Source organism: Lynx canadensis, chromosome C2, assembly GCF_007474595.2.
Source record: "Lynx canadensis isolate LIC74 chromosome C2, mLynCan4.pri.v2, whole genome shotgun sequence".
In the NCBI taxonomy this organism is placed as follows: domain Eukaryota; kingdom Metazoa; phylum Chordata; class Mammalia; order Carnivora; family Felidae; genus Lynx; species Lynx canadensis.
The window spans coordinates 68,248,885-68,276,829 of record NC_044311.2 but is presented as its reverse complement, the minus strand read 5'-3'; the positions used below and the strand labels follow the sequence as shown (position 1 = coordinate 68,276,829).

Genomic DNA, 27,945 nt, shown 5'->3' with positions numbered 1-27,945 from the left:
AGTTTGTTTGGAAAATGTTGCCTCTATATTATGAGTCCTAAAATAGAGATAGTTAATTCATATGCTCTATCATGTGCAAGTAACATACCAAGTATTTGAGGAGGAGGTCGTTGTTCTAGAAAGAGCATCTATCTGGTGTATGAATCTAGCAACCTGAGTTCTCATCTTTGTTCTGTTCCCTCAGTTTGAAGTTCATTTTTTTTTAATGTTTATTTATTTTTGAGAGAGAGACAGACAGAGTGCGAGTGGGGGAGGGACAGAGAGATAGGGAATCACCAAATCCGAGACAGGCTCCAGGCTCTGAGCTGTCAGCACAGAGCCAGACATGGGGCTCAAACTCATGAAATGCGAGGTCATGTCCTAAGTTGGAGGCTTAACCAACGAGCCACCCAGGTGTCCCAGAACTTCATTTTCTTATTTATAAAATCAAGTAGGTTATGTTTAATGGTCACCAAGGTCCATTTCAGTTCTGAACTTCTGATACTCATTGCTATTCACCAATATCTTCTGAAACACATGAATACCACAGAAGACAGTCTTGCACTGTGGAAAAGAAGTCTTGGTTTCAGAAGATCTAGATTCTGTTCCTGATACTTTCAGTACCCAGTTTTAATCGAGGTCCTTAATCTCTCCAAATTTTAGTTTTCTCATCTGTAAAATAGGGTTATTATCATCTGCCTACTCCAAGTACTTATTCTGGGGAACAAGATTTTGAAAATAAGATAATGTATTAAAACACTTAAAATGTTAAGGTGCGACCATAATGAACGAAAAAGGTATAGTATTGGGGCGCCTGGGTGGCGCAGTCGGTTAAGTGTCCAACTTCAGCCAGGTCACGATCTCGCGGTCCGGGAGTTCGAGCCCCGCGTCAGGCTCTGGGCTGATGGCTCAGAGCCTGGAGCCTGTTTCTGATTCTGTGTCTCCCTCTCTCTCTGCCCCTCCCCCGTTCATGCTCTGTCTCTCTCTGTCCCAAAAATAAATAAACGTTGAAAAAAAAATTAAAAAAAAAGGTATAGTATTTATTATAATATGATTGAATAACGTCAGAATTAATTCTGTCATTTACATTCTATGATACCATAAGAATGTGTTGGAAACACAGAAATAAAATAAATTTCTATCTGCAATCTGCCTTTCTATAATGTGTGAGACTTAACTGCCTGGCTTAATAATTCTAAGTTGAAAATTGTTTACACTTTTAAATGTTACTATTAATTCATATTTTATGTTGGGAAATTATTATATTCAAAATCCATAAACAGTTGGTTTAAAGTCATAATTTGAAACAAGTATATTTAAAAGCATATCTTTTTAAATAAACTTGAATGTTTAGATGGATACAAATAATTGGTTTAAAATATGGACTTGTAACTCTATGCTTTATGTCACCTTGCATATAATCTTGATTACACCAATTTCATTTTCTTATTGTAAGTTTCAAATTCCACTGAGCTTACATCATGAACTTTGATGGATGAGCTAGACTGTTGTGTCTGTCTGGGCAGGTGTGAGATAAATTGCTGGGCAGGCTATGATCTTTGGGCAAATTACTCTCCTTGACTACAATATATATCGATGAGATGTGTCACTGTTCATATACACACTTGTCAGTTGCATTACCCAGGTGATGAAAATACAAGTTAGGAGACCGTCAAAATGAAGAGGGAGAAATCCACTGTGTCATAGGAAATTAGTAAAAGAACCATCACCTTAAGCTGAAAATATAATGAGGTAAAACCTTTGGTCAGCTTTGATAGGGAAAAAAATTCAAACCACTTAGTCAAGTATAAGTAATTATATTTTTTCATTTCCATCGAAAATTAGTTTTACTTAATGCAAATGAAAGTGAACATGACAATAATTTAGGGTGTTTTTAGTGGTACAGAGCAGGTAAAAGGCTTATAATTTCAATTCATTAAGTTTTGACCACTCATTCAAATTAAGAACTGCTTTGTTATTATTTTTGGTTTTATATTTTTTTAAAAATTGATTTATTAGCTCTGTTAAAGAGACCTTTAAAAAAATATATATATACATATATATATATATATATATATATAGATAGATAGATATATAGATATATATATATTTTCAGATTTCTTTCAATAGATGTACCAGCTATGCACTTAAGAAGTCAGGCACTATTACATAAGAGACACTGTGCATTACAATTGGAGATTTAAAAAAAAACAGACAAAAATATCTTCCCTAATGAAGTAATGAAGCTTCCCTTTTACAAAATAGTCCTGGAGTGTTTCTACTCCTTAATGAAAGCATGAATTGATCTAGGTTTCAAGATACAGAGTATTAGACATGCAATACACAAAATATCTCTCTAGTCAAGAAAAAAGCAAATTTCAGAAGGGAGCCAGATGATTCCCAATGATTTTGTTTTACCAAACTAACTTCTGATACCAGTATACTCCCTAAAGCCTAAAAGGTTCTCGTATTCCTCCTTTAGAAAAGGCTATTTCAGACTAGTGAATTTGCAGATGCACAAAGACATAATTACTTATGAGCATGAGTGTTTAGGAGAGGAAATGATAAAGTACCAGAAAATTCCATAACAATTAACAGTGGAAAAATGCTTGGAATTCTTCAATAATTGCTTTAGCTATCCACATTGTTACTGCTCAACAAAACTTGCACTTCCACATCCCCCATTATGTTTCTTTCTCCCAGATAGACCCTTTTCCTAAACAGTGGTGAAAAATATCATCCTAAAAGGAAGCTCACTATCCCACAAAAATACATTGTGCAAATATCACTTCCCTTATTTACATATATTCTTTAGATCTGATACTCTAGTAAATTTTTTTTTACATTTTTCTAAAAATTGGATATTCTTTAATATTATAAATACCACTTCTCCAAATTTTAATAATTCAGATTTAAAGATATATATATAATTATATGTTATATTTGTAAATCATATTAATGTTTTTATATGAAATTTATCTCAGTAAATGGAAAATAAAAATTCTAAATCTTCCACTAATTGTAATCTGAAGAGCTGGACCTCATTTTAATTACATCATGATTTCTACTGCATTAGAACCTTCATAAAACCTCAAATTAGAATACTTTTACTTGAATGCCACATTATTCTTTTTCATGACAAATAGAACAATTTTTAATTAGCATAAAAGTTTAGCAAAGAGTAATACTTTTATTTTTTTTAATTTAATGTTTACTTAGGTTCTTGAGAGAGAGAGAGAGAGTGACTTTAAGCAGGGAAGGGGCAGAGAGAGACACACACACAGAATCCAAAGCAGGCTCCAGGCTCTGAGCTGTTAGCACAGAGCATGACACCCAGCTCCAACTGACAGACTGTGAAATCATGACCTGAGCCCCAGTCAGAAGCTCAACCTACTGAGCCATCCAGGCGCTCCATCAAAGAATAATACTTTTAAATTATAGGAGCATCCAGGGACACCTGGGTGACTCAGCTGGTTAAGAGACATTTCTGCTCAGATCATGATCTCATGGTTGCTGGGATCTAGTCCCACACTGGGCTCTGTGTTGACAGCACAAAGCCTGCTTGGGATTCTCTTTCTCCCCCTCTCTCTCTTCCCCTCCCCTACTAGTGCATGCACACACACACACACTCTCTCTCTCTCTCTCTCTCTCTCTCTCTCTCTCTCAAAATAAATATTTTATTTTCTTTTAACATTTTAAAATGTTAAATGTTTTATTGTGAGAGTGGAGGAGGAGTGGCAGAGAGAGAGGGAAAGAGAGAATCCCAAGCAGGCTCTGTATTGTCAGCATGGAGTCCTTCATGGGGCTCTGTCTCATGAACCATAAGATCATGACCTGAGCAAAATCAAGAGATGGACTCTCAAACCATTGAGCCACGCCAATGCCCCATGAATAAATAAACACTTTAAAAACATAAAATAAATTATAAGAGTATCTGAGGGGTGTCTGGGTAGCTCAGTCCGTTAAGTGACCAACTTCGGCTCAGGTCATGATCTCATGGTTCATGAATTCGAGTCCTGCGTCGGGCTCTGTGCTGATAGCAAAGAACCTGGAGCCTGCTTCAGATTCCGTGTCTCCCTCTCTCTCTGCCCCTCCCCAACTTGTGATCTGTCCTGTCTCTGTCTCTGTCTCTGTCTCTCTCTCTCAAAAATAAATAAACATTTAAAAAAAGTGTAACATATGCAGTAAATAGTGCTCTGAGAAGAGGCATTTATCTTAAAGCATGAAGAAAGTTGATCCCAGCATTACACAAAGATTAGCAGGAGATATACACCCATTACCATGCCTGGTAATTCATATTCCATCACCTGGATGGATGGATAGATAGATAGATAGATAGATAGATAAGCAAAATAAAAATTCTCTTTTATTATGATCCTCCTACAAAGAACTTCTATCACAAAGGTTATAGAAACCTATGATATTATTTGGCATTATTTGTTGCAGTGATAAGGTGATAATCAAGAATAAAATAGCTGTTTCTGTCATGTAAAGCACCCCAAAGTGAAAGCACACCTTTTTTGGAAAGTTTTAAGGGGGTCTTTATATAGTATAATGGTGATTTTTTTTTCTTTTTCAGTTATTACAAGATTAACATTGTGCATCATCATGATCCCTATGCACAGCTCAAATTTGTCTCTGGCAGTACTCAGCTGAAAATCGAATTTGGTTTCCTTGGAAACATGCTAACAGAGCACTAAAAGACAAAGAATCCAAATGCTACATATAGAAATCTAGTTTCTTTTTGGGTAGCTAGTTTGGTGGGGGGGGGGGGATATAGCAATCTCAAGATCAAATTAAATTTTATAAAATAATGAATTTCATCTAATTTATTTTTAAGAAAGTCTTAAGCTTCTTTATTAGCTGAATACTTTAAATTGAGTACTGAATTTAATCAATTCCTTTGTGCAAAGTTTAATGTTTGCTTTTTTGTTAAATTATAAAATACGGAATTGATCAGTGAGACCTACTAATGTCTATAATATTTGCTCTATAGTGATCCAACATTCCAATAACTAGAAAAGCAATCAGTGAGAAGTCAGGGAAATTTGAGGACTATAAAATGGACGACATGCTGATAATTATCAAGAAACAATGAACACTTTATTGAGAATATTTTCATAACAAGCAAAAGATGAGGTGGTCTGCTTCTAAAAATCAAAACAATTTTCAATTTTCCTTAAAATGCTGTGATGACTCTGATAACCTATTAAGAAAAATATTGCTCTAATCACTTGGAAATATTAATGTTCCCATTTGGCTCCTTTATTCACAAACTTTGGGGGGATAAAGATATTAAAGGCTTTATCAACAAATGTACAATATTAACTAACATTATTTGCTATGTGTGAGGTATATGATCATCTCAACAATTTGGTAGATGCTATTATTCTCACCAATTTATAGATAAAACAGCAAAGATTTTAACAGTATAAATTACTCAAAGTGACACAATTACTAAATAGTGGACTTAGGATTAAAAATCACATTTATGTGTACCTTCTTCTTTCTCTCTCTTAGTCTCAAAATAAATAAATAAACTTAAAAAGTGTGTGTGTGTGGCGGTGGGGAGGGGGTGCCTGGGTGGCTCTGTCCATTAAGTAGCTGGCTTTTGATTTTGGCTCAGGTCATGATCTCACAGGTCATGATATCAAGCCCTGCATATCTAGTCACAGTTCATGATATTGTGCTGTGAGTACAGAGCCTGGTTGGGATTCTCTCTCTTCCTCTCTTTCTGCCCATTTCTCTCTCTCTCTCATTCTCTCTCTCTCTCTCTCTCTCAAAATAAATAAACTTTAGGGAAAAAAATCACACCTGTGTTCCAAAGCCTTAACATCCCCAGTCTCCAGCCTTAGCTTTGTAAGTCTAGAATATAGCAAATGTAAATGTGTGTGTGTGTGTGTGTGTGTGTGTGTGTGTGTGTGTGTATTGCATATGTGGACCTAGTATCTTTGATTAAGTAGAATAAGGAAAACAATAAACCCTATGAAAACTAATTATTTGTGGGATACTCTGAGAGTACTGTTTTAACAATTTTGAAGTTAAATAAAAGCAAATGTGAAACTTTATTTAAAAATTTTTAAGATTTATTTATCTTATTGAGAGAGAGAGAGAGAGAGACAGAGACAGAGACAGAGAGACAGAGAGAGCAGGGGAAGGGCAGATAGAAGGAGACACAGAATCCAAAGCAGTCCAGGCTCTGAGCTATCAACACAGAGCCTGATGTGGGGCTTGAACTCATGATTGCAAGATGACCTGAGCCAAACTTGGAGGCTCAACCAACTGAGCCACCCAGGTGCCTTACAACTTTACTTTAAAAAAAATAATGCTTAAACCAAATTACAGTGAACTTCCAAAACCAACATTGCTTGGATCCATCCATACATTTTCTAGTGTCTGTTTTTTTAATTTCTGCATACTAGAAATGATATAAATCTATATGAATTACAAAATGACTAAAAGCATTTCTGAGTTCTGAGAACTTCTGATTGTCTTTGTTCCTTGTTGTGCAAAGGAGAAGCAACACTTTCACATTCAATTTCTACCCAGTTGCATATCTTACCTCTTAATCTACTAAATCTTCTCATATTCCTCAATACCAGCTAACTCCAATCTCTATGTGAATAAAAGAAAGAAAAAGCAAAGCAAAGGAGCACCACACTTTCAATCTGAAAGACAATATATCAGTCTCGATGACCATTAAGTAAGCTTATCACATTATTTTCCCTCAAGTCAGATATTTTTCCTACAGAATAATTAGCTACATTTGAGGAAGTCCTGTGAAAATCTGAAGAGACCATGTTGTGGGTCATTTGCATTATGTAACCCACAGTGACCCCTACATTCCAATTACATAATCTCTAGCAACTGTGGCAAGTGTGGGATGCAGACATAAAACATATGTATCTCCGAGCTTATGGTGACATGATAAAAGTCTAATTTCATTCAATCTTGCAGTCCAACTGCAAAGAAAGATTTCAAAGTCCAGAATACTGAAAGGTTTATGATCAGTCACTTTCCTCTAAAAATCTCAACTTTTGTCTTTCAGGAATGAGTACAAAATATATATAAACCTATAAATCTATACTCTCCTGGTCTTCAGATGAATATTAAACAACAGTGAAATAAAAATTCTGTGATCCTAGAAATTCTATGACAAAAATAGAATGCTCTTTTTACCTTTTATTTCTCTGATATTTATGTTATAAGTTTATTTTTATTTTTTATTTTAGAGAGAGAGAGAGAGAGCGCATGAGCAGGGGAGAGGTGCAGAGGAAGAGATAGAGAAAGAATCTCAGCACAGAGCCCGACGCAGGACTCAATCCCAAGACTTTGAGATCATGACCTGAACAGAAATCAAGAATTGGACACTTAACTGACTGAGCAACCCAGGTGCCCCTCTGATATTTATGTTATATTTGAAGCTCTGCAGTTGATCTTTCTATATAATTTAGTGATTAAATCTCAAAGTACTTATTTCGGATTCCATTTTTTTTAATGCACTTAAATAATTATATGAATAGTGCATTCATAAAGACAATGCTCTTTATCAAGTATTCAGAATCCTGGAATTCTGGCGGAACTTAGAATGAGGAAGCAAAACAAGGCCTGGCTCTGACCAGGAAAAAAAAAAAATACTGGCATTCTGAGGTAAATATCTTTGAACTTCCACTCATATTTTCTTGAAAAATGAGACCATGCCTGTCCCTGGTTCATAATTTTAGTAGGAAAGAAAAGAGATGATAGTCAAACTCTCAGATGGTTACTACCTATCTCTAAAGAAAACTCTCTTATCTGATATTTAGGCTGAAAAGGTTTAGCATATTGGATAGTTAATATGCTAGACTGTATTTTGGGAGTTGAAACTCAGCTATAGTATTAACTAGCTTTGAGACTTTAGCCAAATGACTTTAGACAAGCCATTTCAAAGTCTGTATCTCAGCCACCTCATAAGTAAAATTAGGGGTTTGGAATGGACAATTTCTAAAGCCCCTTTCAACAGACATAAAAAAACCAGTAGCAAGTCATTTAAGGTGCACAAAACACATTATTTGCTTTCCTTTTCATATTAATTTTCCTTCCACGGGGAACCAACAGTAAATTCCAGCATCTATAGCAGGCATAAGCCAAAACTTGAAAATAGAAAATAGGAAAATAATGGTAGTCTAAAGCAATATGGAAACCTGATCTTACACTGTGAAGTGCTTTAAAAGGGCCTCCTGAAAAACAAACAAACAAACAAAAAAACTGCAGTGCCCTTTGTTTCATAATACTAAAATCTGAAGTACTGTTACATATTGTTGGAGTGAGAAGAAATCTCTTGTCGATGAATGTTTCCATGATTTTTAGAAGTGATTTTCCAGTGATTTTCAAAAACACTTTCAGTAATCACAAAGAACATACCATGCAATCCAAGACTATAATAGCATACGTGTTCTTCTCTATTTAGCAAGAAACACACAAAAATATTATAATAGTTTAGCACTATTTGGCTAACTCCAGTTAACTAAGACATTTAGGGATACATGATCCAATGAAATACTGACAACTAGGATCATAAATTAAAATGATGGCCTTTCTTTCAATCAAATACCTTTTTATTCCCTTCTTTTACTTTTTCTTCTGTTTCCCAGTAGCGAGAATGGCATGAGTTTGACTATCAGCTTCCTCACAAGTTTTGATACTAATGATTATGATACTTGATACAAGACTATAATTCTCCATGTCCCCTTGAGCTAAGATCACAACTCTAAAATTCCGTGGCAAAAATATTTTTCATGTATCTACTGCTGACACATATTCCAGGAATAAAAAATACTCATATTTTTAAGTGCATAACACCATAAAAAGTCATATATATGTGTGTATGTATATATATATACACATATATATCTCTCTATATGTGTATATATATATACATATATATCTCTATATATGTGTGGAGATATATATATATATACATATATATCTCTCTATATGTATATATATATATACATATATATCTCATGCATATCATATCTTTCCAATCACATATACAGCCATGGTCTGGAGATAATTTTTTTTTCATTTCAAACATGAAAAAATATGAGCAGTAATATATTATTTCTATGGCACATTTTAGCAGTTTGTTTCATCTGTGAAGTCCAAAACTCCCATATGGGGTTTGTGTCTGGGTGTGCTGGGGTTACATTGCTGTCAACAAATTTTAAACATCTTCCTCAATTTAAGCTCATTTGCAAAATAAAGAACAATGTTTTAAACATTTCATCCATCCTGGACTTGGCTTTTTCCTTACTGCCTCCCCACATAAATAATTAAAGGCCATGTTGATGTCTGAAAAAAGGAATATTAAAGAATCTAGGCTTTCCTTTTAATGATAGTGGGAACTCATTAAAATTAATTAACTCTTTCAAAATGCTCTTAGGCACAAGAGCAGTTATATAACTATTTTTGTTTTATTAGATTGTTAGAATAAAAAAAGACACACAGCTAGTACATTGAAATTTGAGGTACAGTGTCTCATCACATGGTTTCTGTTCATAAACCATGAACTTTGATAGTAATAAGGCTTTTGTGTCATGAGAAAGCATGACTGTCAAAACTCAGAAAAAAGTTTTACTTCTCAAGAGCAAGCTTCTCTTTTATTTTTGTTTTCTTGCTTTGCTTTGCACAAGGCATTTAAAATCTGTTGAATAAGAAATATATTGCAGACATTTGTTATGCAATCATATGAACCTTAACTTGCTGAAGGATTCATAATTAATATTGATACAAAGTTAAGACTGTGATAAACTAGAACTTGAACATATTATAGAGCTTTAGCGGAATGCTAAGAAATGGACTGGAAACATTTAAAACATATGCATCATGGCAAGCTTAGTCTCCCACTACTGAAGGGATTAAAACATATTCATATTTGAAAATAGTCTAGTGAGTTGTAGTGAAAGACTTATACAAACTCTTAACATTTAGATCCATACTTCTGCTGTGATGTTTCTATAAATCTCAAGTGACTGCTGCTGTTCTATCTTTAAATAATAGGATTCCCCTGGACTTTCTTTTCCTCTGGATTAGCTGTGATAAGAACCTCTCTAAAATGAATTAGGAGTGAAACCCACCTCACTTCTCACAAAGGTTCATGTTAGTAGATTACATCATTAATCATTAAATGTTATAGGTTTGTTCAAACCCATAACATTGAATAAAAAAACTTAAATCATACAACAAATATTTGACATGAGCTGCCTTCTTACAATGCCCTTGAAAGTTATTTTGATGAGCTCATTATACTCAAAATAACATGTTTTCTTGTGTCACCATACTTTCTCACTGATTCAATAATTTTCTTCAATAATGGAGACAGATCCTATTAAACTAAGTGTAATTTTGAATTAGTGACATGTATAAATTGAAAAATATATTAAAGAAACATTTTCCAGGAATGAAAGAGAACATATCTAATACTCAGAGGCTATATAAGCAATGCTACAGACATTGCAGTAAAAACCTCTACCACTAATTTTTCATTTGTATTCTCAACAATCCTGTCAATACCATGCATATTTTAAAGATGAGGAAATTAACTCAGAGAAGTTAAGTAACCTAGATAGGGTCACTCAGCTAACATGAAGTAAAGCCAGGATTTTCTTATTCCAATAGCCCAGGAATTTTGATCTATACCGTGTCGTAGTACCCATTTTCTTACAAATGTTCCATGTTATAGTGTAACTGTCAGGTGACCTGGATGTTAAAGATATTTGATAAGAGAAGAGAAAAATATTTCATATAAAGAAACACTAAGAAATTTAAGTCCTCTAGAGTAAAGTAATATTTAGAGATGGAAATTCTTCTGTGAAAGCAGTTAGAGATAGAAATCAGAGCTCATTTCAGGGGGTAATAGGAAGCTATCTTATTGAAAACTAGCAAGAATTTGACTTGAGTGTACTGAAGTGATACAGAGACATGTATTTTATATAACAGGACCTTAATTTTTTAACAGCTTTATTGAGGTGTAATTTGCATAGCATAAAATTCACCCACTGCAATATACAAATCCATGATTTTAAATAAACTTATAGGGTTGTGAATCTATCTCCATAATCCTGCTTTGTATTTCCATAATCCCCTCATAATTCCTTGGAGTCTCATTTGCAATCAGTCCTGTTCCTACCCACCACCTTAGGCAACCACTAACTTATTTCTCTATAAATTTGTATTTTCTGAACATTTCCTATAAATACAATCATGCAATATGTAGCCTTTTGCATATGAGGTTTTTGAGGTTCATCCATGTTGAAGCATATATCAGCATTTCATTCTTTTTATACTGAACAGTATTTATGTGTATGGATATACCACATTTTATTTATCCATTTTCCAAATTGATGGAAATTTTAGTTGTGTATAGTGTGGAGCTATTCTGAATAATGTTGCTATAATCATTTATGTTCATATACTTATGTAGGTATAGTTTTCATTTTTTAGTAGTGGAATTAATGGGTCATAAAGTAAACTTATGTTTAATTTTTTAAGAAATTACCAAACTCCTTTTCAAAGTAGCTGTATCATTTTACATTGAGAAACTTTAATTTTTATCCTTGGACTTAAATATTTAAACCTCATGTGCTGATAGGAATAGTAGACCTCCTTCGAATTGCTAGAATTAGGTGGTAAACACACCATTAAAGACTGAATGGTCATGTTTCTCCTCAGTTCATATGTTGAAACTTAAACCTCACAGCCAGCATTTGATTATGGGGCCTCTAAAGAAGTAATTCAGGTTAATGAAGTCATCAACTCATGGTCATAATTAGAATTAGTATTTTTTTTAATTAATTTTTTATGTTTATTTACTTATTTTGAGAGGGAGAAAGAGAGGGCCAGGAAGGGACAGAGAGAGAGGGAGAGAGAATCCTAAGCAGGCTCCACACCATCAGCACAGAGTCTGATACGGGGCTCGAATTCACAAACTGTGAGACCACGACCAGAGCTGAAACCAAGAATCAGACATTTAACTCACTCAGCCGCCCAGGTGCCCCAGAATTAATGTTCTTATTAGAAAAGACATCAGACCACCAACAAAATGAAAAGGCAACCTACTGAATGGGGGGAAATATTTGCAGATCATGTATCTGATAAGAAGTTAATACTCAAAATATATAAAGAACTCATACAACTCAATAGCAAAAACAAAAACAAAAACAAACCAACAATCCAATTAAAAATGGGCAATGGATGTGAATAAACATTTTCCCAAGGACATTCAAATGGCCAACAGGTACATAAAAAGGTGCTTAAGATCACTAATCATTGAGAAAATGCAAATCAAAACCACAATGAGGTATCACCTCACACCTGTTAGAATGGCTGTTACCAAAAATACAAGAAATAACAAGTGTTGGCAATGACGTGTAAAAAAGGGAACTTTTGTGCACTGTTAGTGGGAATATAAATTAGTGCAGCCACTGTTGAAACTAGTATGGTATTTCCTCAAAAAATTAAAAATAGAACTACTAATGGTACATGTCTGGATATTTATCCCCCCAAAATGAAAACACTAATTGAAAAAGACTTTTGCATCTCCATGTGCACAGTAGCATTAATTACTATAACCATGAAATCGAATCAACCTACATTATCAGTGGATGAATGGATAAAGAAGATGTGCTAAATATACACATACAGTGAAACATTTCAGCAATTAAAAAAAAAATGAAATCTTTCTCTTTGCAATACCATGGATGGACCTTGAGGGCATTATGCTAAGTGAAATAAGTCAGACAGAAAAACATAAAAACTGTATGATCTCACTTATATGTGGAATCTAAAACAAACAAAAAAACCAAAAAACAAACATATACACATTCATACACACACGAGCTCATGAATATAGAGAACAGACTGATGGTTGCTTGAAGTAGGGAGTGGACAGTGAGTGAAATGAGAGAAAGGAGTCAAAATGTACACATTTTTAGTTATAAAATGAATTAAATCATGGGGATATAATGTACAGCATGTTGACTATAGTTAATAACATTGAATTACTTACTTGAAAGTAGTTAGGACAATAGAAGTTGAAAGTTCTCAACACAAGGAAAAAACTTGGTAACTATGCATAGTGGTGGACGTTAACGAGGTTACCTGTGGTGATCACTTTGCAATATAGTAAAACCTTGGATTGAGAGTACCACAAGACTAGCAAACATTTCTAATAAATGTTAACTGATAAATGAGCAGTGTATTGCAAAACAAGTAGTATGTGATGCCAAACATCACATGTTCACAACTGAGCCAATGGTTCTTAAATTCATTTTGAGATACAAGTGCTTTGGATTACAAGCATGTTTCGAGAATGAATTATGATCACAAACCAAGGTTTTACCATATATGCAAATATCAAATCACTACATTGTATACCTGAAACTAATACAATGTTATACCAATTATATCTCAAGATAAAAGAGGAGGAGGAGACACAAGAGAGCTCATTTGCTTCCTTTCTCTATGTGCATGTACATAGGAAAGTCTATGTGAGCACACGGCAACAAGCATCCATCCAAGGGAAGAGCTCTAGCCAGAAACTAATCTTGATCTTTGGACTTCTCAGCCTCCAAAACTATAAGAAAATATCTGTGGTTTAAGCCACCCAGTTTGTGGAGTTTTTTTAAAAAAATACAATGTATTATTTATTTGGTGTTATAAAAGCAGCAAATGACCATTTTAAGAGAATGTGGAAAAGGAAAAAAAAATATTTTGCAAGTAGTCTCACATTCAGAGATAAACATTGTTAATATTTAAGTAATCTTTTTCTCAATTTTGGCATATATATTTGTTCAGGCATAGTTGGCATACAATGTTACGTTAGTTTCAGGTTACAGTATAGTGATCTCACAAATCTATATGTTATGCTATGCTCATCACAAGTGTACCATCTGTCACCATACAATGCTATTACAATGCCGTTGACTATATTCCCTATGCTGTATCTTTCATCCCTGTGACTCACACATTCCATAACTGGAAGCCTGTATGTCCCACTCCCCTTCACCCGTTATGCCCATATCCCCCAAACCCCCTACCCTCTGATAACCATCCGTTTGTTCTCTGTATTTATAAGTGTTTCTGCTTTTGGTTTTATTATTTGTTTCATTTTTGACATTCCACATATAAATGAAAGCCTGAGCGGACTAATATATATATATACCAGCAATTTATTCAGGGCCACTAAAAGGACAGTTGAGAGCTTGCAAGATATGGAAGTTTCAGGGAAGAATATTTCTTCACTGTAGATCTCTCAAAAAACCAGTGGAGGTTTGGATTATGGAACTTCCTCTGAAATATGAGTAACTAGAATATGTCATATGTTTTCTTTCTTTTATTCATTTCATAGATTTTAATTATAAAGAATAACAAGCAGTCTTGGATTGAAGAGATGATGATACTGAAGTTGGAGGACAGAATATAGTGAGTTAAAAGGCTAAAATAAATTGCTGATGCCATATCTACAGTTGTGGCCCATTTGCAGATTTTTTTTTTGAAATTATCTTGTTCTCACAGGCATCCAACTAACTAATTATATGCAAACAATAAGACTCAAGCTTCTGCCCAAAGAATTAGCTCTGTAGCCAATAGCAACTGACTTTGGCAGGACCGATGTATTCATTAGCATTAAAAACACTTAATGTTTTTTATTCCTGAATTAAATACTTGTAACTAATTTCCAAAAGGGACAACTGAATGTATGAAGAGAGAAGACAAGTGACCCTGGGCAAAGTATTTGATTTTTATTATTGGAAAAATAAAGCTTAACTTTATTATTTTAGGAATTGGAATTCATAAAGAGAAAATAATGTGTTTTTTAAGCTGCACTGCTTTCATGAGATACAGTGAGACTTAGTAATGATGTTTTTGAAATAAAAAGTGTTTGGATCTAAGGAAAGTTCTCTGGAGTACATATGGATTGGACTAGATATTCAGGAGTAAAATTAAAAGAGTAGTCAGTTGAAGTAAATACTTTGAAAACACTTGGTGGCACAGTATAAAAGTCTAAAATGAATGTGACATTGGCACATATTCAAAAGCAAGGTATTTTTTTAATAATTCAATAATAATTAAAGTACAGAAGAAAGTAAGGAAAATAAAATAATCTGAATTTGCACTCTTGCCATGAAGTGTACTATGGCTCCAAACTCACTCAGCTGTGTAATTTAGATTCTGATAATATCCAGTTTGTAAAAATAGTTTTTAAATATCAAGCACACTCATGCCATGAACTTCTAAATACACTATCCAATTTATTTATCTAATAATTCCTCCTGAAAGAATCCTGCTATCTGCTTTTTTTTTTGCCCATTTCTTAGAAATGAGAATAACTAGGAAAATATTGAAATGAGAGAAACTGTCACCATTCTCTAGTCATAGCACAATGAAGGAAAGATAAATGGAACCTACTAGAAATGTGTGTAGTTATTTTGTGCCCATGCTTTAATTCTGATCTCTCAGTAAAGTATCTAAAGCAAATATGCTAAATCTCCAGTCATGTGAAATGGGGTATGACAACCCAATATGAGAAAGAGTGGAAAGATAAAACATGGCTTTAGTGTTCACCACCTTGTGCTGAATGTTGTAACAAAACTCTACTGTGGGTACATCAGTTCTAGACCAAATCAACATTGTAAACTAATTGCTTTGTTTCTGATTGCTCTAGGGGATATTCAAAGAAAATAAATACAGTGCTGTAACAAGCACAAGAAATGAGAGCGGCTGCCTAGAGACATTCTGTCTGCCATGACGCCACAGTAACTGTCAAAGAAGTCCTCTGTGTACAGTAATCTAAGTGCTGCTAAGGCTCATCTTAACTTAGATAGTTCTTAAATCTATACAGGGCTCCAGGTGCAAAGCACTTCACAAACATTACTTAGAATCACTGTGCTTCCCAGTGAACTGTGATTTCTTCTATGTTACTTCTTTCATAGCAAACATACCAACAAAAGTTCCTGTCAGATCTTAATCCTCACAAACCTTTCCTCTTTCTAAGAGAATCTTTTGAAAATTTTAACATGAAATTCTGTAATCAAAGATTCAAAATGAATTTAATTGACATTAAGACAAAATAGTGGGAAAATAATCTGAATATAATAGTTACGGTCCAAAAGAAAGTTATAGACATCTACATCTTAATGAAGAACTCAACCAACAAATGTAATTAATAAACTTTCTGTATTTATCCATAAAGTTTATTATATGAGAGCTTAAATGATACTCTAAAGAAAGGTATTTCCTTCCCCTTATGTCATACATGTCAGATATTTAGAAATAATTTTCAGAGTACACATGCCATATCACATTTAATGATAACATATATGTGGGTTTGCATTTTGAATTTCCAATAATTTATATGCAAAATACATATTCATATTCTAAAAAACCTTACATGTCAATTGCCTTAAAGTAAAAAACACATCAACATACATTTTGAGGATTTTTTTTTAGAATGAGAGACAGCATAGTCGGGCAGAGGAGCAGAGGGAGAGATAAAACCAAACAGATTCAATGCTCAATGCAGAGCCTGGTGCAGGGCTTGATCCCATGATCCTGGGGTCATGACCTGAGCTGAAATCAAGAGTCAGACACTCAACTGACTGACACCTAGGCACCCCAAATTTTGAAGGTGTTTTTTTAAAAATTTTTAATGTTTTTTATTTATTGTTGAGAGACACAGAGAGAGAGAGAGAGCAGGTGAGGGGCAGAGAGAGAGGGAGACAGAATCTCAAGCAAGCTCTGTGCCATCAGCATAGAACCTGATTTGGGGCTCAAACCCACGAACCATGAGATGACCTAAGCGAAACTCAAGAGTCGGATGCCTAACTGATTGAGCCATCCAGGCATCCCTGAAGATTTTTAATGAAAATTTTACAGAAGTAAATAATTAGCATTTTTATAAACTTTTATAGAATATAAAAATATGTATAATGTAATTATTATAGCTTTTTATGGTTAATATTTAAAATGTGTGATACAAATGTATATCATATTTCCTTTGTGGAAATTCTAAGTGGAAGTATAAGTTTCATTTTATATGAAGGTGTGTGTTTATATATACAACTATATTTACACCCTTCAGAATATCTCTTTAATAAGAGAACAGAATCACACATCAACTGGCATACAGGAAACTAGTATTTCATATATGATTAATCTGTAACTATAGATTAAAATTTTATTACACTGCAAGAATTTTCCTATAGATAAAATTACAAATAATTTACTTTCAGCTGTGTTTTTTAAAGAAAATCTATTCAAAGACATAGAAAATGATATTAACATCTACTTATAATGTCCTTTCACTGCAGAATTCAGAAAGCTTTATTTTATATTAGCTTATTCAATCGAATAGAATTTTTGTTGTTTTTATTTTCTGGAATAGAAACAGTTTCTGGAAGCCACTAAGGTAGAAGGATTTCATTTTTTAATGTGTTTCTAAGACATTTGAGACATCTTAACTCTGTGTATACACTGAATTGTGAACAACAGCCCTTATCCTTAAAACTTACTTTACACTAGTATTTCCCAAAATATGTGCCATGAAAAACTACTTCTATTTTGAAAATACTGGTCTAAACAAATTTAAGCAGGCATTTGTTTTTGTTTTTGTTTTTTTGGAAAGAGATATAGAACACAAGTGTGGGAAAGAGGCAGAGGGAGAGAGAGTGGGAGAGAATCCTGAGCAGTGTCCATGCTCAGCACAGAGCTCAAACCCACAACCCTGTGATCATGACCTGAGCTGAAATCAAGAGTCAGATGCTCAACTGACTGAGCCTCAGGTGTCCCCTCTCCTTTTTTTTTAGCAGGCATTTTTTTTTTTTTAATTTTTTTTTTTCAACGTTTTATTTATTTTTGGGACAGAGAGAGACAGAGCATGAACGGGGGAGGGGCAGAGAGAGAGGGAGACACAGAATCGGAAACAGGCTCCAGGCTCCGGGCCATCAGCCCAGAGCCCGACGCGGGGCTCGAACTCACGGACCGCGAGATCGTGACCTGGCTGAAGTCGGACGCTTAACCGACTGCGCCACCCAGGCGCCCCTAGCAGGCATTTTTTAAAAAATATAATTTACTGTCAAGTTAGCTAATATACAGCCTATACAGTGTGCTCTTGGCTTCAGGGGTAGATTCCCGTGATTCGTCGTTTATGTACAACACCCAGTGCTCATCCAAACAAGTGTCCTTCTCAATGCCCATCACCCATTTTCCCCTCTCTCCTGTGCCAACCCCCCTCCATCAAACCTCAGTTTGTTCTTTGTATTTAAGAGCCTCTTATGGTTTGCCTCTCTGTTTGAAACTATTTTTCCCCTTTTCTTTCCCTATGATCTTCTGTTAAGTTTCTCAAGTTCCACGTATGAGTGAAAACATATATGATATCTGTCTTTCTCTGACTTAGCGGGCATTTTTAAGTTATAGCTTTTATTTACTTTTTTTTTTTACTTATTTAAGAGAGTGAGAGAGAGAGAGAAAGAGAGAGAGAGAGAGAGAGAGAGAGAGAGAGAGAGAGTACATGAGCAGGAGAGAGGCAGAAGGAGAGAGGGAGAGAAAGAATCCCAAGCAGGCTGCATGCCCAGCTCTGAGCTCTACACAGGGCTTGATCTCATAACCATGAAATCATGACATGAGCCGAAATCAAGAGTGGAACATTTAACTAACTGAGTCAACAAGGTACCCCAAATGGCAGCATTTCAGTCTCTGGTTTAATAATACGCTTTGTGACTAACTACTAATGTGTATATGATATGCAGACTTTTCAGAAAACTAATTGACTCTAGATTCTCCTTCCATCTTTCACAAGACAATCTGAAGTTATTACTGTGCTATAGAGCCTATTTTTAGAATGTAAATGTAGGCTTTCATGATTAAGAATTTTAGAAGTAAAAAAGTTTTAGAAGTAATTATAATAATGTTGCCATGAATTCACAATTTTGAGTGTAAAAAAAGATATAAAAAAGTTAAATGTGATGATTAAATCAAGCTGACTATACAATTTTTAAGGTATATTATTTTCTAATTCTCCCAATTTAAATTCTAAAAGTAGTATCACCCCATCATCATGAGCACCTTCAGTGGCCGGATATTACCCCCTTCTACCATTCTCCATTAAAGGAAACTAAAGATTGTTGGAGAAATGGCTCATTATAAATCTTGGGCAGGGATAGTAAAAGGCAAATCTCAAAAATCTTATGCCAAAAAGTAAGGAAACCGTCAAAGATTGATGTGGCCATGTCAGAAAATCTTAGCATGAAACTTGAAGAAGTTCTTTCTTACCAAAGTTGTGACAATCTGAGCATCTAACACAAATGATTTTAATTGATAGAGATCATTGATTCTATAAAAATTGATTTAATAAATAAAAATACTGCAAAAGGAAAACACCAAAAACATTTATTATTACCATTTGAGGCAGCTATTACACCAACTCCATGAAAATTATTATTAGAGAAAATTAAACACGTAATCTGACTTTTAATAGAAACTATTTTTCACTGTTAACCAAATAGTTTTCCTTTATTTAAGAATATCTGCTAATAAATGCAGAACAAAACTTAAAATTAGAAAATTATCATCCTACAATCTTTAGTAAAACTAGTGAATCAGGCAAGAATCATCAATTATCATTAAAACTACTAGGTAAATGGTTAATGGATGTGATTTGTGCTGATAACCACCATTTCTGTTTCTTCTCTGTTAGGATGCCTGGTAGTCATACCTTTCCCAGTCTCCTTGAAGTTAGGCACAGTCATGTAACTTGCTTTAGTTAATGATATATGAATGGCAGCTACATGTGTTACTTATGGGCAGAAACATTTAAAAGTCATTCCATATTTGTCCATGTCACTCTTTACCTGCCCTGGTGATTATAAGAGTGTATTGATATGCATATGTAATTCTGGGTAATGATACAGTGAAAAGTTGCAGGCTTTGAATGAATAAGGAATATTTTTTTTGATATTTTCAGCCACAAGATTTTGGAATCTTTGTTACTAGAGTGTAACCTCGTCTTTTCTGACTATTTTATAATGGGGAATTGAATACTTGAGTGTACTAAACTAACACCATGGATATAATTTTCTGGTACCAAGAAAGCATAACTGCACAATGAAGAGATCAGAATGTCATTACCTCCATCAAATGATCAATCTTAGTTTTACTGACAATATTTCAACTAGGTAAGAAGTGTCTTTGAAGGAATGCAATATGATGTATATATCATCCATGTTGTACTCTAGCCAGAAAAGCTTAATAGCCTTTGATCAGGCCCTGAAATTTAGCTTCCAGTTCACAGAATATTCAGGGGATAGAGGAATATGCTAAAAGAGAAGACAAAACTAATGACAGGACAATTGGCCTATTCTCTTCACCAGATTAGTGTTGTGGGGGAAAAACAAACGAACAAAACCCACAATAACTTGTCTACATAAAGATGCTTAACCAAATGCAGTGTGTAGTCCCAAATTGAGTCCAGGTTTAGACAAACTAGGTAGGGTATAAAGAAAACAATTAGGAAAGTTTGAGTAATAAATAGATATTAGCTAATACGGGATTATTAGTAATTCTGTTAAATGTGAAATTATTTTGAGTATTTAGAAATAAATTTTTATTTTTTTTATTTATTCATTTTGTAATGTTTATTTATTTTTGAAAGAGAGAGAGAGAGAGAGAGAGAGCGCATGCGCATGAGTGGGGGAGGGGCAGAGAGACAGGGAGAGACAGAATCTGAGGCAGGCTCCAGGTATTGAGCTGTTAGCACAGAGCCTGACATGGTGCTCAAACTCACAAACCCTGAAATCATGACCTGAGCTGAAGTTGGACACTCAACTGACTGAGCCACCAAGGTGCCCCTATGGTTTTATTTTTAAAATATCAATTCTAAAGTATTTAGAAATGAAGTCATTTACTTTTAAATATACCAACATATTTTTAAAGTCTATAAATGTCCAAGTTCAGTATATGGCAAAAAGTATCATTTTAGAGATTCGAAATATAAAAAAAATTATAATGAACTAAAACAAAGTTGAAAAAGGAAAAAGATGAAGATTTAAACAGATAATTTATAATTACACATAAATTAATTTTATTTTTTTTTAATCTTTATTTATTTTTGAGAGAGAGACAGAGTGTGAGCAGGGGAGGAGCAGAGAGAGAGGGAGACACAGAATCTGAAACAGGCTCCAGGCCCCGAGCTGTCTGCACAGAGCCCGACGTGGGGCTCGAACTCACGAACCGTGAGATGGTGACCTGAGCCGAAGTCAGACGCTCAACTGACTGAGCCACCCAGGCGCCCCCACATAAATTAATTTTAAACTAGACTTGTAGTTTAAGGTTCTACATATTGAACTATTAATTATTTTACAGTGGATCCCATTTCTCCACATCCTTGTCCTATTTTCTTTATTTAATTATTGTCAGACCATTGAACCAGATACTACTCAGAATGCTATTTACTGCCAAGTGAAAATCAACAGAATCAACCATCATTATCTGTTGTAAAAAATGTAAGTATTTGTCTTTAAATTTCCCATTTTATTGGTCTTGGAATGCTTCTTATATTACATTGGGAATTTCCTTTCTTTTATAAACAATAAGATACATCATGAGGTCTTATTTTATCAACTAACCCTATTTATGTCATCATTACTTTTATTCTCTGGTTTCCAGTGGTATAGTCTCTTTTCATTTCCTAGGGTAAGCTGGGCTCCCACATATCAGATATGTTAGTAATGCAGATTTCTCTACTTGACTCTTTTTCTTTTTCAAACTCTGAAATTACTCTTTCAGGAAAATTTTCCCAGATACTCCAGACTAAGTCAGTGTTCCCCACAGCCCTTATATAAATTCTAACAGTACTTTATACTTTGTCTCAGAACCTTAATATAGTTTGTATTGATACCTATACTTTTATGATATCTGTCTGCCATACACTCTTGGACCTTGAGGATGATAATCATTCCTTTTTTGTTTATTGCTATATACTTTACCACTAAAACAGTGTCCAGCCACTAGAATGTGTTTAATAAAGATTTTACTGATGGCTTTTTTGAGTTTGTGCAAGTAAAGTAGTATGATACAGTGAAATACAAGGCAAGTACACTTTATTGCATTGTTCATTGTTATATCCCTGAACACATAGAGATGTTGAGTAAATATGTTTTATAAGAATGAATGAGATCGGAGCTTAGCCTGAGTCCTATGTCAGCTACATACATGCTGTAATATTGATCTTCACTTCTATGGATAGCAGTTAATTACATATAAAGTGAGTTATTCAAAGGATGACTTTTAAGGATACTTTTAGCACTATACAGCTGTAAACTAGGACACTCAGTTATTTACCTTGCCATTGCCGTTACTACCTTTGATGACAGTAATAGAATAAACTTTTGAGAACAATCAATCATTTTGGATCAAGAAATACTTATTTAAAAAGTGTATAGTGCCTTCATTTCCAATTGGTATTCCTATAAGTTTTTTGTAGAATCAAACAAGTTAATTTTCACATTTATATGGAAGAAAAAGAGGGCAAGAACAGTCAAGATATTCTCACAGAAGAATTAAGTAGGAACCATGAACTACCAAATAGGACATCCTGTTTTAAAGACATAAGGCTACCACCCAGTGGGGGGAAAAAAAGAAGATAAAGACATAATGCTAAAACAGTGTTGTGTTTGTACACTAACGGACAAATAGACTGAAGAATAGAATTGAGAGACCAGAAACTAATCTTTACATACACAGAAAGTTCATATATGTTAGTTTAATTATTTATCATCAGGGAAGGATGGAATTATCGCTAAATTAGGCAGAAAATTAGAAATTACACCCCTAACTAAATCATCACAATCATCATTATCATCATCATCATCATCATCATCATCATCATAATCATTATCATGGTAGACTAAATATGTAAATGTTAAAGGAAAAATTATAAAAGTATTATCTCAGGACATGGAAGAATTTCTTAAAACTCTGAAAACACTAAACATAAAGAAAGAAATTACTAACTACATTACACTGAAATGAATAACTGCTCAATAAAAGATACAATAAAAAGAGTGGAAATAAAAGTCAAAACCTGGGAGAAGATATTTCCAACACATGTAACTTATAACAAGTTCATGGCCAGAATAAACAAATATCTCCTATGAGTCAATAAAAAAGATGAACTATCCAATAAATTTTTTTAACTTGGCAATGACTTTAAGAGGCACTTAGAATACATATATACATACAAACAAACATCTAGAAAACCCAAACTGCCAATATGTGAAACCATTTGATTTCATTAGCAATCAGAGAAAGGCACACAATTTAAACTACAATTAGGCAGTATTTGCACATATCAGATTAGCAAAAATGAAAAAAACTATCAAGTTTGACAGGATTAAAGAGAATTGTCACACATGGCTCCAAGAATCAAGACTACATGAGTCCACTTAGCTTAACTATCAGCACTGAAAACTATGTGTCATCATAACCACTTATACCAGAAAAAATTAGCTTATGATAATAAAGCTTTAAACTAATAAATAACTTCACTGTTTGTATCAAGAAATTTCTACAAACCAATATATCCAGATGAATAACTTACTCTTCTTTGCAAACACCTCACTTCCCTGGGCAATAATTTGCTCACTTGGAAAAATAGCTCATTTATCAGTCTTCCCTTTATCACGTACACCAACTCCTATTGTCATTAATTTTTGCCATTAACAGTTATTTCTCTGAACTAAAACACTCACCTTAAAACTTAAGTCCAGACACTCAAATCTTCTATAAATATTTCCTGCAGGATACTCCCTCCTAAAATACTACTACGATTCAGTCAGTATTTTCCTCTCTTTGTGAGGTCAGTATAATAACTTTTGCTTAATCAGTAGACTCTTCTGGTGGTCTTTGGGGGACTTGACAGTCAATTATCCTAGCGACTTAGCATTACCTTCTAGGTTTAAACATATTCATACCCTATAACCCAGTAATTCCATTTCTCAGTATATATCTTAGAGAAATTCATATACAAGGAGACTTGTACAAAAATATTCTTAATTGTTGCTGGAAACAAGCCAAATACACATCAACAGTGGAGCAGTAGGTAAACTTTGGTATTTATGCAATAAAAAGTTTTACAGTAATAAAAATAAACAAACTACATTTATACCTACCAATGTGGATGAGGAAGAGGCAAATCAGCTTTCCTTCATTACTAATCAAAATTTGTATTACTATTCTAAAACTTAAAACCCAGCTAACATAGATCTTTACTACTTATTCCGCAAAGTCAAATATACCTTCATTCTTCTGAACAAATACTGCAACTCTCTTTTCAAATAGTTGACTGAAATAAAATACACCACTTAGATTCAATAAAGCCCGTTTTATTTAAAAAAAAAACAATAAATTATTTCCCCAAGTCATCTAACATAAAAATTAGTTTTTCTACTCTGAAATAATCCTACTTTCTAAGACTCTCATCAGTCTCTTGTTCATACATTTCCCCGTGTTCCCAGTCAGTTATTGTTTTCATTCTGACATATCCATATGTCTTCATACCCTCCTCCAACTGGGTTTTCACTAGTCTGAATTAGCCAAGATTATTAATTAAAGAAGATACGATGAACCCTAATCACCTGATCTTCCTTACTCTCATTCTTCCAAACCAGGGTTTTAAAAACTTCAACTTCTTTTCCATAGTGATTAGTGTATGTGAACTAGGCCTAACCCAATCAGCACTGTTATTTCTGTGGTCACAAGAAATAATTCAAAATAAGCATGAGACCAGTTCAGAGTAATAAGAAGAGGCTCCATTTGGCTGTGGCTTTCTAGAAATCAGCATCTTCACTCTTCTGAGAAATTCACCAGAAAAGAGATCCTCTCTTGTTTTGACAGAATTACGTATAGCTATGATTCCAGGAACTGCTGGTAGCATTTTTCTCCTACTTGTGGAAAGCTCAACAGAGAAAAGGGTACAACCAAGAGGATAATAGATAAGTGGATCAAGGGTTATGTTTGAGCTACTCCTGAAGCATGCCTTTTCTATAACTTTCAGTTACATGAGAAAAATAGAATGATTTTATTCTTATTGAACAAGTTTGCATGCAGGTCCTTATTAATGGCAAACAAAACCATCCTGATATGTACTTTTTTTAACTTTTGAAGGAAATATCTCTAAAATGGGATTATATTCTCCCTAGGTTTCTTAAAAGTCAGTAACTATAAGGATCATAATTCTTTTTCTTGACCACTAGGGATCATAATTCTGATTTTTCATTATTGTTTTAGAGAGCAAAAATATTACTATTTGAGCCTCTGCAAATGGTCAAGAACACTGTAATTATAAATATAACTAATTCCTAAACCTTAGTTTAAAAAATTAAATAGACATATTAGTAAATAAATCATAATTAATTTTAAATAAATGGTTTTTCTATTACAAACAAAAATTTTGTTTGCCTTTCAAATAAAAATTTGTTTGAATTATTCAAATTTAAGTCTCACTCATTTCCTAAAATCAATTTGGTATCATAAAAATGTAATGGAATACTTCATTCTATCCTAAAACACCAATTACTATGAACTCTGAAAGACATTGCATAATTCAAATGGTGACTACTAAGTGCCAAAAAAAAAAACCCTGCAATTTTTAAATATTTTCTGTGTCTCATCATTAGCAGAATATACAGGTCCAAAGATTATTTAAACAAACAAACAAACAAACAAGCAAACAGGGGTGCCTGGGTGGCTCAGTCAGATAAGCATCCAACTCTTGGTTTTGGCTCAGATCATGATCTTATAATTCGTGAGTTTGAGCCCCTCATCAGGCTCTGCACTGACATTGTGAAGCCTGCTTGAGATTCTCTCTCCCTGTCTCTCTGCCCTTTCAGTTCTCTCTCTTTCTCTCAAAACAAAAAAATAAACTCAAAAACCAACCAACAAAAAACCAAACAGGATGACATTCAGACTTTCCAGGAAGAGAAGACAAGTGGGGAACACTGAGAGTGACTGGCACTGAAAATCTGTATCATATCACATAATGAGTGCATATGTGTGTGATCTGTTTGTGTGTAAGGGGATCTTTGATTACAGTCACCCATGGGGACAGTGGGCACTGTCCCGAGGACATGTAAGCATTATGACCAAAGTCCATTGTAATAGACTCCAAAAGACTGCCCAGATACTTCTGGTTTGTTGTGCTACATTTGATTTTTTTAACAAGTGGTTATTCCCTGGAGTATTTAAATCTTCTCATTATACAGAGGCTTTATTTACAGCAGTGTTTGGAAGGACATTTGACCTGCCTATCCAGAGTTAAACTGTTATCCATTGACTACTCTGCCCCTTGTCTCTGTACTTCTACATCATTTCAAGGATGATATTATCTGAAAATGTTGTGAAACAACAAAGAATCTCTTGTTTCATTCGTGAGGGGCAAATGAATAAATTAACATTAAAATTCACTTTCAACTTATTGACAGATACCAGAAATAAGAAGGATATATTTAGCTCATACAAAATTTTTTAAAAATGTTACTTTATGGGATGAGGCTACTATTTCCTGAATTAGATATGAAAACTTTCTCTTTTTTTTCTTTAACATTTATTTATTGTTGAGAGGCAGAGACAGACAGAGCATGAGCAGGGGAGGGTCAGAGACAGGGAGACACAGAATCCAAAGCAGGCTTCAGGCTCTGAGCTGTCAGCACAGAGCACGATGCAGGGCTCAAACCTGCAAACTGTGAGATCATGACCTGAGCCGAAGTCAGATGCTCAACTAACTGAGCCACCCAGGTGCCCCCAAATATGAAAACTTTATGAAGTAGGCTGACTGTGTCTTTAAAGTTTGTCATATTATTTATAGGTGATCATAGACCTTCCTATCCTGATTTGTATCACTAGCATACTTATACTCTATAATAAATACATGTTAAAATCAGTCTTTACGTACATATGACAGAAAAAAGTATGGTTAGAGAGTAACAGGATCTCTACTTATCTTAATATGCAGTAATAAGTATATGCAGTAATATGCCTATCTTTCAATATGATGTAACAAAATATCTACTTTGATGATTAACCTCCCTTTAAAAGGAAGTCAAATTTTGACAGGTTTGTATTGTGTAGTAACTTGCTTTTGAGTAATAAAAACAAAAACAAAAAAGAGAAACTGAGAGTTTAAGGCATGCCTTTAGAAACTATAATATTTGTGCTATATAATGAAAAACAATAAACCAAACCTCTCTAGGCAAGAGAAAATATAGTCAGCACCATTTCCAATTTCAGTAAATGAAGATATTGAGTTTAATTATACATTTATGAAGAAAATATACACCTATAATATTTCCTTTTCAAAGCATAGGAGGTTGGTTTTAATATCCCATCATCTCCCTTGAGTAGCTCCAACCAACATTCTTTATTACAACATACAATCTCTGTATTGAAAATACATATTTGGGATATTTTCTGGCTTAGCTCATGTCATGAAACATAGTGTAGATCCCTATGGAGACCTCTTGCATCTAGTAACAATAATTTGATATAGCAGGAAAAAAATTTCAAAGTATTTTTAAAAATAAAAACAGGAGCTTTAAATCCATAGCTGCAGAATAACCTCAAATGTACAAACAAGATTAAAGAATATCATTACATTTATTTTGTTAAGTACAATACAGTATTCTCATATTTTATCCAAAAAGCATATTAATATTAAAGATACTTGGAAGACACTCAGATTTGCTCATTTAGATTAGAAATCATAGCCAGGTTTTTAAGCATGTAAAGATCTCTACCAGAAATTCTATTAGCTCATGAATACAGCATGACTTTGGAATTCAGGAAACTGAATAAAAGATATTTGGTCTCTTCCTTTTTCTCTTACTTTACACAATGCTACTAAGCTATAATTTTTAAGCTATAGCTTAGGATGAC

At 33.9% G+C, this 27,945-nt stretch overlaps 1 protein-coding gene and 1 pseudogene across 1 annotated transcript in view; one reads left to right on the top strand and one right to left on the bottom strand.

The window, feature by feature from the left end:
* Positions 1 to 27,945, bottom strand: part of NAALADL2 (N-acetylated alpha-linked acidic dipeptidase like 2) — a 923,861-nt gene that overhangs the window by 130,240 nt on the left and 765,676 nt on the right.
* Positions 1 to 27,945, top strand: part of LOC115523789 — a 91,185-nt pseudogene that overhangs the window by 61,894 nt on the left and 1,346 nt on the right.